The sequence below is a fragment of the Gopherus evgoodei genome, unplaced genomic scaffold (assembly GCF_007399415.2).
Source record: "Gopherus evgoodei ecotype Sinaloan lineage unplaced genomic scaffold, rGopEvg1_v1.p scaffold_51_arrow_ctg1, whole genome shotgun sequence".
Classification (NCBI taxonomy): Eukaryota; Metazoa; Chordata; order Testudines; family Testudinidae; genus Gopherus; species Gopherus evgoodei.
Genome location: NW_022060072.1, coordinates 122,989 through 139,323, shown reverse-complemented (window position 1 = coordinate 139,323; position 16,335 = coordinate 122,989). Strand labels below are relative to the sequence as shown.

Here is a 16,335-nt window from a genome sequence, read left to right as displayed (position 1 = left end):
GCTTAAAGTGGTGTCAGGCTCGGAGGTTAGAGTCAGAGTGAGGATTGGGCTATGGTTTTGGTTAAGGGGTTTAGGGTTGAGGAACAAGTTTTAGGGTAAGGCTTGCAGTTGGGTTCTGGGTAGGGGGTGGGGTTGAGGCTTAGATTTTGAGGGGAGGGTTTGGCCAGCAGCAGCATAGAAGTGTGGGTGGCAATGGGGTGCCAACCAATAGTGATTGATAAGTAGGGGGTTTTAGGTCATTTTAGTGTCAATAGCACCCTAGGGAGGGAGTAGGGTCATATTTGTTACAGGGAGCTAAAGTGCTGGGGAAGGAGGTGGCAAGTTGACCCATCAGTGTTAAGCTAAGATTTTCGTAATGTTTATTTTTAATAAAAGTCAGTGACAGGTCATGGGCATTAAAAAAAAATTGATGGAAGCCCTGACCCGTCCCTGACCATTACTAAAAATAACTAACAAAATGGGGAAGCAGGGAGCATCTACCAACTGCTCCTGCGGCTCCTGGGTCACCCCCCCATCACCCGGGGCTGCAGCTCCAGATTCCTCTGTGGCTGCTGGGAGCTGCAGAGTCTGTCCATGATGGCTGGGAGGTGTGGGATCCCTCTGCTGCCCATGGTGGCTGGTAGCTTCTGAGTTCCTAAAAACATCAGAAAGGCCCTGCTGGGTCAGAACAAAGGTCCATGTAGTCCAGTATCCTGTCTTCTAGTAGTGGCCAGTGCCAGGTGCCCCAGAGGGAATGAACAGAACAGGGAATCATCAAATGATCCATTCTCTGTTGCTTGTTCCCAGCCTGTGACAAACAGAGGCCAGGGACACCATCCCTGCCCATCCAAGATAATAGCCATTGATGTATCTATCCTTCATGAACATTAGTTCTTTTTTTAACTCTGATCTAGTCTTGGCCTTCACAACATTCATCCACCACATGTGGCAGCTGGGAGCTCTGGTGTCTGCCCATGGCAGCTGGGAGCTACAGAGTCCATCTGCCGTGGCATGAGGCTGTGGCTTCTCCAGCTGCCCATGGTGATTGGGAACTCCAGGGTTTGCCTGCAGTGTCTGGGAGCTCCCTCTGGTCCCTGCAGCATCTGAGGGCTGCCTGTGGCAGCTGGGAGCTCTGGGGTCCCCTGCCACTTGTGGTGCCTGGGAGCTTTGGGGTCCACCCCTGGTGACAGGGAGCTCTGGGGACTGCTTGCAGCAGCTGGGAGCTGCGGGGTTCATCCAGGGTGGGCAGATGTGGCAGTGCCCTATTTGTATCCCCTCACTATTGTTTCAGTGACCCCTGGTGGCCAGCTAAGAGCATCCAATCCTCCCACCCTCCCATTTAACCCTGACTCCACCTGCAAACCCAACAGAGCCTGGGGATCCCGGGGGGGGGGGGGGGGAGTGCCACATCGACCAGGGTCCACCACCCAGCGCAGGTGGAGGGGCTAAGGCTCAGCACAGCATCCCAGACTGACGTGCTCTGGCCTGGGCTCCTGGGTCCTGCTGCCCAAGGGCTGTGCTGGACCCCACACCAGGGAGGCTCTTATGGGCTGTGAGTGGTCAAAGGGCAGGAGGGAGCTGAGGAGGTACCACAGTCCCGGGGTCCCAAGCTGCAGGAGGACAAGCTGAGGAAGCTCTGCAGCTGCCTGCACTCTGACATCAGCTAGTGCAGCAGCCGCTTTACCCTGCCCGACTCTGGCTTCTGGCCTCTGACATGGCCATGGGCCAGGGCCTTGGAGAGGAGGTGGCGGGGCTGGCACGTCACTGACGAGGAGCAGCGGGTGGAGCCACAGGAAGGGCAGAGTCTCATGGCAAGGGGGGTTGCAGCTGCCACAATTTTCTGTCTTATCCCCCACCGCCAGAAAGGGCTCCCACTGCTGGCCACGGGGTATTACTGTGTTTTTCTGAGGGACCCTCTGTGCATTACCTTGACTGGCCACTGGGTGTCATCGCTGCTCCATGGAAGAGACAGGCCATGTATTAATTACCCCGACTAGCCAGCGGTGTCGCGGCCGCTCCTTAGTAAACAGTCTGTGCATTACTCTGAATGTCCACTAGGTGTCCCTGCTACTCCAGGGCAGATGCAGTCTCTGATTTACCCTGAGTGGCCACCGGGTTTCACTGCTGCTCTGGGAACACCACCCGTGCATTACTCTGATTAGCCTCTAGATAAATGTGTGGTAAAGGCTGAGTACAGACTCCTGCTCCCTCTAGCTGCAGCTTGGTTTCTAATAAAATGTTTCCTGCTCATTCTGGGTGCAGGGGGAGAATTTCCCCATCTTGGGAGTTTCTGATCTCCCAGGGCAGGGAGAAGCACGTCCTCCTGAGCAGAGGCCTGGAATCAGGAAGGTGACTACAGGTGTTAAGTTTGTTCTTCCTTTGTGACTTCTCTCTAAAGTGTTGGTCATCATGCTCTCTCATTGCCTGGTGGGCTACAGTAAGGGTTCTCAAACTGGGGGTCGCCAGGTTATTACCTGGGGGCTTGTGAGCTGTCAGCCTGCACTCCAAATGCCTCTTTGCCTGCAGCATTTATAATGGTGTTAAATATATTTCGAAAGTGTTTTTAATTTATTAAGGGTGGGGGTTACACTCAGAGCTTTGCTATGTGCAAGGGCTCACCAGGACAAAAGTTTGAGAACTGCTGGTCTACAGCCTCCCTTCATAGACATATTCACCTGCATGTGTCCAGTGGTGATTGAGACATAGACGTCTATAGCTCTCTGTGCAGATCTATTGTGTGTGTGTTGGGGGCGGGGGGACAAGGACTTAAAGCTGTTGCTACTTCTCATGTCTGCTTCTAGTTCCATGTGCCTTGGTGCAGCAGGGAAATTGTAGTCTTTTACTTTTGTTTGCAGAATGTGATGCCCTATGTACTACTTGGTGCAGGTGGAGGTGTGACTAGTGATTGCAAACTTGTCACTGATGTATTTATGTATTTTTAAAGACCCACTGGGGTGCTGAAAATGTATTCCTCAGAATGCCTCCCTTCCACTATCCCACCCCTACTGTGGTACATTAGTCACCAGTAGGGAAAATTACCCTAATAAATATTTGAGTTACACTTAATTCTGTCTACAAGTTAACTAGTGGAAGTGGCTGCAAACATTCACAAATGTGGGTAACAGTACATGCATGTCCTTTGTGTTTTCAGGATCATGGCCAACCTCTTTATGGATTCAGTTGCAGAAAGGACACAGGTTTGTTCCAGAGCCAGACTTTTTATTTATTTTATTTTATTTTATTTTATTTTTTTATTGGAGCTTTTTGAAAGTTCCTTGAATACATATCTGTAGCCTTGAGAGTGTGTGCAGTGACATGCACTACCCAGGGGGCATCATTATGTTAGCAGAATGAGGGCACGTTAGCTGTTCTGAAGGGTTTTTCAGGATGAGATTTAAAGGGAGGAGGATGTAATCCTTAACCTTCTACAGATGGGGAAACAAGCATGGTTGAGGCTGAACAGTCACACCACTGAACAATACAGAAAATTTTAACTACATATAAGGCTGAGTTCTTTAGTATCTCCGTCATGCATATCACATGGGCAACCTACTCTAAGGAGTAAGGATGTATTCTGATAGAGTTGCTAGAATGCACAGTCCACCACTGCACATTTTTATAAAAAAAAGAACAACCACCAACCTAATACCAATGCACCTTTGTGTAACAGTGCCCCTTAGTCTCTGTAATAATGTATAGAAAGATGCATTTCTCCATTTGTTCTGGTCACAGCAGGTTTTTTTACATCACAAACTACTAAACGTGTGAGAGAAGGGGGCAGGCTACTCCCCTTTCCCTTCACTCTGAACCACATGTGCCATGCTGGAGGGGAGATATCCCAGGATCTTTGCAGGTGCTCTTTTGCCCCAGGTCTGTATTGAGATGTCACAGCAGAGGCCAGGCACTAAGCAGGTGCTTGGATTGAGGAGAAAAAGGTGTATGGGGGTGCCCTGTGAGAGAGGTAGGGTGTCTTTGCCTACAACTCTTATTCACCTTTGGAGGTGGTGAGGGAGAGGGAGTGTCTTGTGCTTTCTCCCACCGTGGAGGGAGTAGCCAGAACCTTGGAGCTGCCAGTGCAGGGTGAGAAGCACAAGCACAAGCTGGGACCTGCCCTCAGTGTGTGCAGCAGCGAGTTACAGAGGGAGCATCACTGAGCTGTGCTGCCAGGGGAGCAGCCAAACTTGCAGTGAGGGGGAGGGGTGACCCCTGCCAGGATTGGGTACAGTAGGTTATGGGGGCACCCTCAGCCATTCCCCCCCCTCAACTTTGCTTCCCCTCCCTGGTTTATGTGCCTTAGTTTCCTCGTCTGAAACCTCTTCAGCTCTTGCTCCCGCATCCCCAAGCCCTCGCCCCCCCACTCACCTAGATCAAGCCCCCTAACCCTTCTCATTCATCCAACCTCCCCAGCCCATTCCCCCCATGGACCCCTCAGCCCCCTTTCTCCTCCCGCCAACCCCCCTCCAGCCCAGTCCCCCCATGGGCCCCTCAGCCCCCCTTTTCCTCCCTCCAACCCCCTCATGGGCCCTCAGCCCCCCTTCCACAACCCTCCAGCCCCCCCCAAGTCCAGTCCATTTCCCCCATGGGTCCCTTAGCCCCTCTTTCTCCTCCAACCCCCCAGCAAAGCCTCCCAATGGACCCCTCAGCTTCCCTTTCCCACCCCATTCCCTGCATGGGCCCCTCAGCGTGCCCCACCCTTCCCCTATCAGTGCCCGTCCCCCCCAGCCTGTCCCCCATCCATGGGGCCTCTGACTCCTCCTTTTTTCTCCCTCCAACACCCCCTAGGCCGCCTCAACCTGCACCACTATACCTACCCTTCCCCCATCCATGCCTCCTCTTGTAGGACTCCTCAGTCCCCTTCCTCCCCAATGTCCCCAGCCCACCCCAACCTTCCCCAACCCTTACCCCCACCTCCCTCAGTTCATCCCTGCACTTGTGGGACCCCTCAGCCCCTATCTCTCTCCAACACCTTCCCAACCCATCCTGACCTGCACCTCTATCCCTACCCTCCCTTCACCCATGCCTCCACCCATAGGCATTGCTCAGCTCTCTCTTCCTCCCACTTTTGGGCCCCTCAGCCCTTTTTGCTCCTCCCTCCCAACACCCCGAGCCCAACCTGCACCCCAGTTCAGCCCTCCGTCTGTGGGCCCCCCCAGTGCCCCTTTGTCTTCCCTCCAACAGTCCCCAATATGAACCCCCATCCCTACCCTTCCTCCCAGTCCCTCCCTCCACCCATGGGGCCCCTCAGCTTGTCTCTCTCCTTTCTCCCCAATCTGTGTCCCCAGTTCACTATAGCCATCTCCCTCAATGCTGGGACCCCTATCATCTCCTTCAGTGCATTCCAGCCTGCTCTCCACTTTCACTTGGCCCTCCTAATCCATCCCATCTACCTCTCCATCTCAGGGTACCCCAACATCCTCCAGGAGGCTTCATCCCCACACCCCAACTCCAATTGGCTCCAACCTATTTCTCCGTTCCTAGGCCCCACTTTCCCAGCACCGCACTCCCCCATGCCACCCACAGCCTGCCAGGTTTACCTTTCCAATTCCTGTTTCTTTTCCGAGTCACACTTTGGCCCTCCAACCCCCCTCCACCCTGTCCTTAGTCTCTGAGGCTTCTGAATCCCACATTCCCTCAGTACAGCTTGGGAACCCTACACCCCTGTATCCTGCAGTGCTGCTTTCACCCACATATATCCCAGACAGTCATTCATTTGACTAAGCCATGGATGCACGGACCTCAAACTGCCTACTGAGCTTGTCCATCGATCAGCCCCATGGACTGACTCTCTCCCCTTTCCTCTCCTTGTGTTGTCGCCCTTCATAGGACACGGGCAGGCGAACTAGGTGTGCATCCCCACAGGCTTGGTCTCATGAGCCATGGAGAAGTAGGAGGGGATGAAAATCTTGCAGGGTAGTGGATAGTAGAGTGGAGCGGTGACTGTCAGTGTTGACTCAGTCTCTGTTCATCGAGTGGGGCTGATGTAGATAGAATGGGACAGGGAGTCAGGGATGAGGGTACAGTTAAATGTGCCAATAGAGCTCTGTGTAGTGATAGTTCTTGCTTGGCTTTATTAGTTTGCAGAGGAATCATCCAGGAACCCTAGCTGGAGGAGAAGGTGGTAGAAGTAGATCTGAGCAGCCTGGACATCCTTCTAAAGAGACATGAATAGTCATCATGTTGCTGTCTTCTGCGTATGTGGCTGAATAAGAGGTCAGTGCTTTGAATTCCTCATCTGGATTTGCTGTAGTATTCTTCAGATTGTGTTCTTCCTCGTTGGATATGGGACTTCCTGGTATTAAGGCTGGGGAGGGGCCAGAGTCTTCCATAGGTTATTTACTGTTCTTGTGGAGGCCTGCAGCAGGCCAGTGGAGCAGCTGCAGACAGAGGAGGAGCATCTGGAGTTAAGGGAGCTGCACAATCTAGACCTCTCCCTTGGCAGTGGAGCTTATGAGCCTTCTCGTGATGTTGGAGGAGCAGGTGTGTGTGTTTGTTAAATAGTTCTCTAACCAGTATCTGCATAGTGAGGTGCCTCCTTGAGAGCAGAGAGTTGCGTCTCACATCCTTGGGAATGGTCCTGGGGAAGGTAGGACTCTGCCTGTGGTTGGCAATGGTCTGGGATTGTCCCTTTCCTGGAGGGCTGTAGCTCCTTAGGAATGACAAGCATTTTAGGCCCTCGGAGGGCTGGAGAGGAATAAAGAAGGGGGCTCCAGTGAGCAGCAGGCAGTGACACCTGTGTGTGTGCGTCTGTCTTCCATGCACCTGATGGCCTAGTTGACAAGTATTCTCTCTTTCTCTTTTCAGTTCCTACTGAGATCGATCAGATGAGAGATTGGCCAACCTGTGGCAGAGACCAAAGAAGGAGCAGCAACCCTGAGCCCATCCCTAGGGATGGAAGCCAGACAGTGATCTGCAGGGTCGTTACCTGGAATGGACATTTCCTGATGTAAAGTATTGAGGGAGAGCTGCAAAGAGTCAGGGTAGAGAATATGTTAGTATTGGGTGGGCCCCTGAGGAAAGGCCTCAACACATAACTGTGGCATGATAAGCTTGGGGGAATCCTTTGTGCCCTTTCAAGGAGTTTTTGGGTGCTATGGAGTGATCCTGAAGTGCTGGAACTCTTTGTGGAGAGCCAGGAAGGTGACTACAGGTGCTAAGTTTGTTTTTCTTCCTGTGTGTGTGTAGCTCTGCTCTCATATGTTGGCCAACATGCACACACTCTCTCTCTCTCCCCTTGTACTGTCTCCTTACATAGAACATGGGCAATGGTGCATGCTCACAGGCTTGGTCTGGAGAGCCTGCATCCCTCTGGGGCACTGGGAGGGGGAGCCTGGACATCCTTGTAAGCAGAGATGAACAGTCTTCATCTTTCTGCCTCCTCCATGATTGGCTGTGAGTGACACTTCAGTACTGGGCAAACTGATTGAAACTATCGTAAAGAACAAAATTGTCAGAGACATAGATGAACATAATTTGTTGGTGAAAAGTCAACATTGCTTTTGTAAAGGGAAATAATGTGTCACCAGTTGACTAGAATTCTTTGAGGGAGTCAACAAGCATGTGGACAAAGGGGATTCAGTGGATGTAGTGTACTTAGATTTTCCGATATCCTTGACAAGTTCCCTCACCAAAGGCTCTTAAGCAAAGTCAGCTGTCATGGGATAAGAAGGCAGGTCCTCTCATGGACTGGAAACAAAGGGTAGGAATAAATGGTCACTTTTCAGAATGTAGAGAGGTAAATAGTGGTGTCTCCTAGGGGTCTGTACTGGGACCAGTCCTATTCAACATATTCATAAATGATCTGGAAAAAGGGGTAAACAGTGAGGTGGCAAAATGTGCAGATGATATCAAACTACTTAAGATAGTTAAGTCCCAAGCAGACAGTGAAGAGCTACACAAAGATCTCACAAAATCAGGTGACTGGGCAATAAAATGAAAGATGAAATTAAATGTTGATAAATACAAAGTAAGGTACATTGGAAAACATAAGCCCAACTATACCTATACAAAAGTGTGATCTAAATTAGCTGTTACCACTCAAGAAAGATCTTGGATTCATTGTGGATAGTTCTCTGAAAATATCCACTCAATGCGCAGTGCCACTTAAAAAAGCAAACAGGCTGTTGGTGATAATAAAGAAAGGGACAGATAATAAGACAGAAAGTATCATATTGCCTCTCTATAAATCTATGGTACCGTCACATCTTGAATACTACCTGCAGATGTGATTGCCCCATCTCAAAAAAAAGATACATTGGAATTGGAAAAGGTTCAGTAAAGGACAACTGAAATGATTTTGGGTATGGAACAGCTTCCATACGAGGAGAGATTAATAAGACTGGGACTTCTCAGCTTGGAAAAGAGAGGATATTATTGAGCTCTATAAAATCATGACTGGTGTGGTGAAAGTAATTAAGGAAGTGTTATTTACTCCTTTTCATAACACACAAACTAGGAGTCATCAAAATAAATTAGTAGGCAGCAGGTTTAAAACACATAAAAGGAAATATGTTTTTCACCCAATGTATGGTCAACCTGTGGAACTCCTTGCCAGAGGATGTTGTGAAAGTCAAGACTATAACAGGGTTCAAAAAAGAACTAGATAAGGTCATGGAGGATAGGTCCATCAATGGCTATTAGCTAGGATGGGCAGGGATGGTGTCTCTAGCCTCTTTTTGCCAGAAGCTGGGAACGAGCAACAGAGAATGGATCATTTGACGATACCCTGTTCCACCAAAGCCTCTGACACAGTGTGAGCAATTTGTCTATTGAGGAAAGGAATGGGTTAATTTGAAAATCAGCTTGGCCCAGAGATAAAGAGCAAGTTGTTTTGCGTTCAAGGTCAAGAATCAGTGCAGACCATTCCAAGTACAAAGAAAAACTACTTTTGGCCCCAGCTGGCTGTGAAAAAATATAGACAGAGGCAAGCCAAACACAATACAAGTTACAGAACTGAGATTACATTTGCAAAGCTTAACTGTCCAGTGAGATCCAAAAGTGTGCCTTTGCGACCCTGGAGCCGGTGTGTGTTGGTGACGCCGAAGAAGCCACAGGCAGCCAACCTGGACTGGAATCTCTGAAAGAGATGCCGCAGGAGATTCCAGGGTGTAAAAGAATGGCTTCCCAAGAGCGGAAGCATGTTGGAAATTCTGGACAAGCTGTATACAGGATAATCTCCCTTCCACCTCTCCCCCTTCTTTGAACATTATACACAGATGCGGCCAGTCTGAATGTACGTGTGTGAGTATGAAAGCGGCTTAGGGCTTGGGTCATTAGTGTTTTTCCTGAGTGATGTGGGAAAGTTCCCAATAGTCTCTGTTGTTGTTTTATTATTTTATTAATGAAGCTTTAAAATTCAGTCATATGGTATGTTTTCTTTATCTTCCCCCAACGATCCTGTAGTGTCAGCCTGATCACCTGACATGAGGGATAGATTGGTAACAGAAATTTGTCAAAGTTTAGTGGGCAATTGAGAAGGGGGGAGCCGTGCAGAATTTACACCATCTATTTGTTTTGCCCTCATTATTTTTATGTTTGCTTTGCTTGGTACTGTTGTTGTTAGATGTTGAGGATTGTACGATTAAAGGCGTGCCTACACTCAGCTGCAGTAAGTCTGACAACTGGAGAGGGGTTTAGCATTCCTCTCTCCAAGCCCGTTGACCGGGAAGGGGGGCAGGTGGATCTACCCCTACCTGTAGCAGGACTGGGCAAAAGAGAAGTTGGGGAAAAGGGAAGAGATATGTATTTGATAACTAGATTTAAGCAATTAAGAGCATAGATCATGAACGAGGCAGCAACTCAAACCTACGCCCAGGGCAAGTTGCAAGCCCTGAGACAGGATTTCCGGGCAGAAAAGGAAGCACTGCCTAAGCAAGTACCGGTCCTTCAGGGACTTGTCAAAATTTAACCAGTTGTGCTCAGCATACGCTGTAACAGCAGTGTGTTTGCCACAAGAGGAAACTGAATTGTTAAATGCCAGTGGGCCATGTGTTTTTGCACAGGTGGCAAACCTCACGGGGGAGGACTCGGGTAGCCTTGTGAGTAAGAATGTTTAAGAGGAGAGACCAGAAAGGGTGGGGGCTAGTTGAGAAGCCTACCCTTCTAGGTAAATTGGTAGTGAAATAAAGCTGGTGCCCATGGAAGGGACAGTTCAACGAGAAAAGCAGGATTGGGCCTAGGCGCACAGATGACAGATAGAGAGATTGGAAAGTGGGCTGGAAAATTTTGAGGACATAGTGGAAGGAAGGAGTAAGTAAGTATAAGTGTGGGGATTTTAGATACCCAGGACAATACTTGAAATGGTGATTTGAGTTGATAAAAGTGTTGGGAGACAAGCAAGTGATTTAAGGAAAGAGTGAGAAGTTAACTCAGGGTATGGCTACACTTGAAACTTCAAAGCGCTGCCAAGTGCGAGTGTGGTCGCAGCGCCAGTGCTGGGAGAGAGCTCTCCCAGCGCTGCACGTACTCCACATCCTCATGGGGTTTAGCTTGCAGCACTGTTTACACTGGCTCTTTACAGCACTGTATCTTGCAGCGCTCAGGGGGGTGTTTTTTTCACACCCCTGAGTGAGAAAGTTGCAGTGCTGTAAAGCACTAGTGTAGCCCAGGCCTCAGTAGTTGCTACTGGGAACAGCAGTTGAACTTTGTAAAAATGCTAGAGACGAAAGTTTTTGGTGTCTTTGCAATGTTTGTAAATAAATCCAGGCAAAGAAATTATTTGATTGCTATCATTTGGCTATGAATAATTTAGTCAAATTAGCTAAAGAAATGTATACAGTGCTATGTAATTAAAATTCTATTAGTTTATAAGAGGCACTATAAGAAGTGTTTTTTCTTTTGGATCACTGTGTGTTTGAAAGCAGGAGTTAGAAGTAAAAAGCCATCAAAATTTTGATAAAGTTAATTGTGTCCCTTTTAAAGTAAGAAGCTTTAAGCTGGGGATAGCTTTGGATCCAGGAGCAAGCCAGAAAGCATCCGTATTAATGCAAATTAGCTAACTGATAAGGTAGGAGCCACTGAAACCTGGGATGCCTATGAAACAAATACGAGAAAATATGGGGTAATTGCTCTGTTTTGTCTGAAATCAACAAGGGTATTTGTATATTTTAAGCAATGACTGACTACTCAGAAGGGGTAGACTTCTGTTCTTTTGCTTTTCAGATAATCAGAGAAAACTGATGCCGGCTGAACAGCATTCAACGTACCATGCATTTACTGACACAATAGAAATTATGTTTTGTGTTCTATGTCCTGTCTTGTGGTGTTTGTCTCGTGGCCAGAACTGTTGTGTTTAATATATTCATGGAATAGTCTAGTTTAAAATCAAACAGAAGGGTTAAATTAAAATGCAAATACTTGTTTTATTCAACTTGAAATACAAAGTGTTTGGATAAATCAGGAAAATGTGATCTACTAAAGTCTAATACATTTGCTTAAGTAAGAAAAAGAAACTTCATTGGCAGATCTTTTAATTGAAAAAAATGTTGTTTAATTTGTAAACCAACAGTCTTTGGAAGCAAGGAGATGAAAAGTTAATCCACTCCCCATATTGCACATGGGATCCTTCCGGCTACCTCAGATTTCTAGCCAGAGGGCTGGGGAGGGTGGGAAGCTATTGGACTGGAGGTTGAATTGAATGAACTCCTCAAAAGTGGGTGTGCTTATCCTGTCTTGTTGCTCCAAAGCTCTGTAATAAGGTTATTTTACTGGAAGGGTATATGTGGCATACATTGAATAATAAGACTAATATACTGTATAATAGCAATGTGTATGTGTTCATGGTTGGGAAAAAGGTGTATGAGTGAAGAGTGGAAGTTTCCTTTGTAGGTTAAATGATGCCAAGAAGGGAAGAAGGAAAAAGAACAGAACGAATTAACTGGAAAATAAAATAGCTAGCATGCTTAGTCCAAATGTAAGACACTGGCCCCACTCAAGGACACTGCTCACAGCTAAGGCTTGGCTGACTACCAAGAAAAGGGGGGGCTTGAATGAGCCCAAGCAGCTATGAGATCTGCAAAATACTGCCGGGCATTAATGAAATGTGTTAAGTTTCTTTTATAACAGGTAAAGAAGTGCTATCCAAAGACTCTAGCAGCCCTGCCACTACTTGGAACCAGGAGACTGGATCTATGTAAAGGTCCACCAATGAAAGACTCCCCTGGCTCCACGCTGGAATGGCCCTTTCCAAGTCCTGTTAATCACCAATACTGCCCTGAAGTGCCAAGGAGTGACTGCCTGGACCCACGCTTCTCACTGCAAAAAGACCCCTCCACCTTGGGAGGATTCTCCTACTGATGAGTAGCCTATTTGTCCTTCTAGCTCTGCTGTGCCTTCTGGACAGCAAGGAAAAAGGACAACCTCTCCTTTGTCCAGTGACAGATCTACTGTGCTTTTGGATTTTTCTAGAAGAAGCAAAACTATTACAGGCTGATGTGCTAGTAACCTCTCTCCTGAAGGATGCTGAGCCACGCTTGCTTCAGGAAAGAAGGAGGAACAGTCGCTCCACTGAAATTGCCAACGTCCAGGAATTCCTTACTAGAAAGGACATTAAGAACTGACCCTGGTCAAGAAACAAAGAATTATATACTGGCAGGAAGAAATTTGTGTGACCCATGCTTGGGAATGTGGTATTGATTGGATGTTGGGGTTTATTCTACAGGCCGCACCCTGTGTTTGGATAAGTCCTTTAGCATGTGTTGCTCTCCCTAATTGGATTTTAAATGACAAGTAGCAAAGGCACCTTGTTGCCTCTGCCTTTGCCATCTCCTCCATCACACTATTACCCCTGTAATACATCCAAATACAGACAGTGCTATATATCTGATAAATCCAATGGCCAAGGCCTTCACACTTAAGTGATTTATTTAAAGATTGTTTATATGGGATATCCTGGAATTGAAAAAAAATATTTTTTCAAACAAACAATTGAGTGGAAAAAGAATGGGTCAGTGGAAATAGAAATCTATGCTATCACTACAAATGAACCACAAGAATCTGTAATTGAAATTGATGGGTTCATAGTGAAGTAGATATGATGGCTGTTCCTGGAGTTTGCAATGTGTTAGCAATAAGACCCTCTTTTATGTATTTGGTCACCCAATTGGTGAATAATCAAACAAATATCCAAAGAGTTTGTTCTGCTACAGGAAATTTCACCTGTATAGAAATTATTTCATTACTGATAATGTAACCTGTACCTTATCGCAATACACTCCCTCCTATGCTATTAATGTTAGTGCCTCTTAAAAGTACCTGAGATTAGTTAAATAACAGATATGGTATAGTACTACACCAAAGAGAAATTTATTAGGATATTGATGGACTGTGATTAATACAACACTAGGGACTGTTAAGTTTACATTGCCCTTATCTAGTTTCCAGATCAGCTGTACATACTGAAATTGCTCACAAATGCCTGCCATTAGATTAGCACAACAGAGGGCCTGGGTTATTTCCTCTGGAAGAAGAGGGACTTGACTGTTTCCCTATGGGATGGAGCCAATAGTGCAGCAGCAGTTTGGAATATTTTTAAGAACCAAGAACATGATGATAAATTGGGCCAACTAGAGAAGCCACTGCCCTTATTATTGAGGCTTAGCTAACCGAAGTACAGGCTGGATGGAGTTGGGTATGTCTACACTGTGGGATTATTCTGATTTTACAGAAACTGGTTTTTAAAAACAGATTATATAAAGTCGAGTGGTCGCGGCCACACTAAGCACATTAATTTGGTGGCGTGTGTCCATGTACCAAGGATAGCTTCGATTTCCGGAGTGTTGCACTGTGGGTAGCTATCTCATAGTTCCCGCAGTCTCCCCTGCCCATTGGAATTCTGGGTTGAGATCCCAATGCAGAAACAGTGTCGCAGGTGATTTTGGGTAAATGTTGTCACTCAATCCTTCCTCTATGAAAGCAACAGCAGAAAATCATTTCGCGCCCTTTTTCCCGGATTGCCCTGGCAGATGCCATAGCATGGCAACCGTGGAGCCTGTTTAGCCTTTTGTCAGTGTCACCGTACGTGTACTGGATGCCGCTGACAGACGCGGTACTGCAGTGGTACACAGCAGCATTCATTTGCCTTTGCAAGGTAGCAGAGATGGTTTCCAGCTATAGCACCATCTGCAATTTGAAATTGGCGATGAGATGATGGTTATCAGTCATTTTGCACTCTTTGCAATTGGAAATTGGTGATGATGGTTATCAATCCTTTTGTACCGTCTGCTGCTGTCATGGTGTAGTAAGAGGAGGCCCTAAGATATAAACCTTGGTATCAGAGGCCCGGTATGAGGCCTGAGACCTGAACTAAAGTAATGGTCAAGACTTTGCTAACATAAAGCAAAGTTAAGCTGTGAGCCAGAGGCAGGCCCTGCTCACTGCAGCTGGCAAGAAAAGGGCTGATATTGCATTAACATATATCCACATAGTGTATTGAAGTATAAACATGGTACCAGGACACTCGAATACTGTACATTCCACACAGATAACAAGGAACAGGCTGACCCATCCCAATGACAGGGACAAAAGCGTAATATGATGGATAGAGTTGTTTTGTTCGAACCAATATGTACAAGGTGAGAGCCGGCACCTTACTGCATAGAGGGGTTGTACCTGGCTATGTGGAGGGGTTGCACCTCAGTACGTCAGGAGTGATGTGTAACTTGTTTGTACCTGTGTATAAGAATGCATCCCTGGGGTGGTGTCTTTGTCCAGCTGAGGGGGCAGTGGAAAGTCTCGCCATTGACTGAGCTGAGTCCATTGCCAGGGGGCACATATTTGTAGTATGCCCTGAGTTAGACTAAGAAATCTACAGGGAACTATCATTGTGCTTTGTTTGACAATAAATCTGGCTGACGTGCCTTTGTACCTTACTTGACTCTGTGGTCATTGGGTGTTCTCTTTGGGTCTGCTGTGTCAGCTATCTTCAAAGAGCTGGGACAGCACACAAAGGGAACACACACATGCAGCTGAGTGATATCAACGTTGAACAGAGCAGAGCACCACACGAGTAGCATCTGACAACACATGGGTGCTCTTGGCTGGCCTCGCTGAGGTCCGCCGGGGATGCATGGACAAAAATGGGAATGATTCCCCAGGTCATTACCTTCTTTATGTGTTGTCTAAAAATAGAGTCAGTACTGCCTAGAATATGGGGCAAGTGTACTAGAGAACCAGAGAGCATAGCTGCTCTGGGTCAGAGCCCCAGAGATCCTGCAGAAATGATGAGCTGCATGCCATTGTAGGGGGTGCTCCTGCAACAACCCCACCCATTGCTTCCCTCGTCCCCCAGCCCTCCTGGGCTACGGTGGCAGTGTCCTCCCATTTGTGTGATGCAGTAATAAAGAATGCAGGAATAAGAAACACCGACTTTTTAGTGAGAGAAAATGAGGGGGAGGCAGCCTCCAGCTGCTGTGATAGTCTGGACATTAAAGAGTCGGGGGGGGGGGGGGGAAAGGAGCGCAGAGAGGAGCACTAACCATAATCCAACATGGCAATACTGATTTCAGTACTAATCCCCTCATCGGGGAGGAGTACAGAAATTGGTTTTAAGAGCCCTCTATATCGATATAAAGGGCTTCGTTGTGTGGACGGGTGCAGGGTTAATTTGGTTTAAAGCTGCTAAATTGGTATAAACGTGTGGTGTAGACCAGGCCTAAAGGCATTTCTGCCCTTAGTTCTATGACCCAGAAGTTACTGACAGAGATGGTATTGAATATCACTGAGGCTGGGAAGGCATTGCAATGGGATCTAGCATGTTCAGAAAATCAGGATTCCCCGAATGACTAGCTGATGGCATTTAGAGTGATCTTGAGCATCAAGCTTGGCCCACTGCCCTTACAAACACATCAGGAGTACCATCTGATCTGTGGCCATGGAGACATACTTAGAGATTTCTGGGTGGAAATATGGACATTCACAGTGCTTCTTCCAAGCATATAGACCGGTTAGGGGAGTGTGGGCTTCCACATACTGAATCCTGCTGGGTCCAGAGGGAGGATGCATGTAGGATTGGGTGAGTCACTGAGATATCTGGGAAGTTAGACCACCTGCTATGCCTAATCAATTTTTAGTCAGTGCCCCTAGAATAACACCTGATATTTGGATAGGAATAGGTAGTCAATGGACATTTTGGCTGTTAGAACATCTACAGTTTCAGTGTATACATAAACTGAAGCCAGGGGAAGTTGTCAGTCTTCATGATAATGTTTTGCTGGGAGAGTAGAGGACAAGGAACTACCCTGACAGGACACCTACTTTTTCAAGCTAATGATAGCTGTGTGTATGTTAAAGCCACCACATTGCAAGATATACATGTTAATCTCACCACTGTTGCAGGCAATCATATTATTTACTGGCCTGCAG

At 47.2% G+C, this 16,335-nt stretch overlaps 2 long non-coding RNA genes across 3 annotated transcripts in view; one reads left to right on the top strand and one right to left on the bottom strand.

The window, feature by feature from the left end:
• The window catches only part of LOC115643161, a 103,553-nt gene extending 100,490 nt beyond the window's left edge, over positions 1 to 3,063 (bottom strand). Inside the window, exon 1 of the long non-coding RNA XR_003998291.1 lies at positions 2,619 to 3,063. This is a non-coding gene — a long non-coding RNA (uncharacterized LOC115643161). The remainder of the gene's footprint in view (positions 1 to 2,618) is intronic.
• Positions 3,064 to 5,223: 2,160 nt separating this feature from the next.
• LOC115643160 lies at positions 5,224 to 12,324 on the top strand. 2 transcript variants are annotated; one of them, XR_003998290.1, is made up of 3 exons: positions 5,224 to 6,189; positions 6,781 to 6,893; positions 12,040 to 12,324. It is a non-coding gene; the product is annotated as an uncharacterized LOC115643160 (long non-coding RNA). The 2 variants fall into 2 exon arrangements; XR_003998289.1 differs by lacking the exon at positions 12,040 to 12,324 and adding an exon at positions 11,137 to 11,176 and having other exon boundaries at positions 6,781 to 6,922.
• Positions 12,325 to 16,335: the final 4,011 nt, after the last annotated feature.